The 1,810-nt window shown below is 33.6% G+C and overlaps 1 pseudogene; it reads left to right on the top strand.

The window, feature by feature from the left end:
- Window positions 1–209: 209 nt before the first annotated feature.
- Window positions 210–824, top strand: LOC103254400 (annotated as a pseudogene).
- Window positions 825–1,810: the final 986 nt, after the last annotated feature.

Genomic DNA, 1,810 nt, shown 5'->3' on the forward strand with positions numbered 1-1,810 from the left:
TGGAAACAAGCAGCAAAGTGAAGATACAACCTACAGAATGAAAAAAAAAATTTGCAAACTACTTATGTGACAATAATTTAATAACCAGAATATGCAAGAAGCTCAAAAAATCAATAAATAATAAATAAATAAATGGAAAACAAACAAATAAATAAATAGTCTGATTGAAGACAGAGTAAGTTTGGTTGTTGAGAAAAACAATACTCCAGAATAGCTACTGTGATCTTTGTTGATAAGAAAAATGGAGAACCAGGCATCCGAGTGGCCCTCAAGAATGGGCTGAAGCTGGGGTCTGGGCCTTTTATTGAAGTCTTGGATGAGAAATCACAGGTTTCAAAACAAATGTTGGCAAAATGTTTGACGCTCCAATAGCCTTACCTAAAATTGCCAGAAAGGCTTTGGGAACTGTCAACAAAGATACAGAAAAGTCAATAAAGACTAGCGGACCTCTCAAACAAAAACAGCCAAACTTCTTTGCCAAAAAGATGACCAAGAAGATTGTTAAAGCAAATAGCTCCGATCCTGCCAGTATGAAAGATATCCAGAAATAGAAAAATTATTTCCCTTTAATCTTCTAGATTTTGAGACTTTTGACCTGCATGAAGAGCACCAGCTTGTACAACTGCCCTTGAATAAAGAACCCCTCATGATCCTTAATGAGGGGAGAGAACTTGAAAAGTTATTTCACCTGTGTCCCACTTCACCTATGAAGATGCTCACTCCACCATGGAAATTCGATCTGTTGCCATCTCCTTCAAGCATTCTGTAAACTGGGTGTTGAATTGCCACCTGTTTGCTATGACACAGATATTTCAATTTCTTAGTACTACATGGTTTGTGTGTATTTGTATTAATAAGGCACTTCCTTGTTTAAAAAATAAATTTTAAAAAAATCCTAGTAACAATCTGATTTACAAATGGCCAAAAATACCTAAATAGACCTTTGTCAAAAGAAGACATACAAATAGCCAACAAGTGTATGAAAAAATACTCAACATTACTAATCATCAAGGAAACCACAATGCAATATAATCTCAATCCAGTAAAAATGGTTATTGTAAAAAACTCAAAAAAATAGCAAATGCTAATAAGGATGTAAAGAAAGGGGAACACTCTTAACTCTGTTGGTGGGAATGTAAATTAATAGAGTCATTATTGATAACAATGTGGAAGTTCCTCAAAAATTAATAATAGAATAATATAATCCAGCAATAATATGACCTAATATGATATGATCCAGCTAATATGAACCAGCAATCCCATTTCTGAGTATATGTCCAAAGAAAAGCAAACCAGTGCATCAAAGAGATAGCTGAACTCCCCAAGTTTATTGTAGCACTATTCAAAATAACTACGATATGGAATCAATGTAAGTTTTTATCAGTGGATGAATGGATAAAGAAAATGTGGTGTGTGTATACATATAAGCATATGTGTGTGTGTGATGGAATATTATTTACCCATGAAAATATTATTTACCCATGACAACAATGAAATCTTGTCATTTGCAGCAACATGGACAAAACTGGAGGACATTATGTTAAGTGACATAAGCCAGGCACAGAAAGACAAATATTGCATGTTCTATTTCATATGTAGAAGCTAAAAAAAGGTAAATTTTATGAAAGTAGAGAGTTGAATGGTGGTGGCCTTGATGAACTCACCGATCAGTTCTAGGAGAATTATATTTAAATAGATGGTCAAGTCATATGCAAATAGAGATAACACTACTTCTTCCTTTACTATCTGTATGCATTTTTGTCTATTTTTCTTGCTTTATTGTGCTTGCTATAACTTCCAGTACTATTAT

This window comes from Carlito syrichta, unplaced genomic scaffold (assembly GCF_000164805.1).
Source record: "Carlito syrichta isolate Samal-C Ts95f unplaced genomic scaffold, Tarsius_syrichta-2.0.1 Scaffold278648, whole genome shotgun sequence".
NCBI classification, from domain to species: domain Eukaryota; kingdom Metazoa; phylum Chordata; class Mammalia; order Primates; family Tarsiidae; genus Carlito; species Carlito syrichta.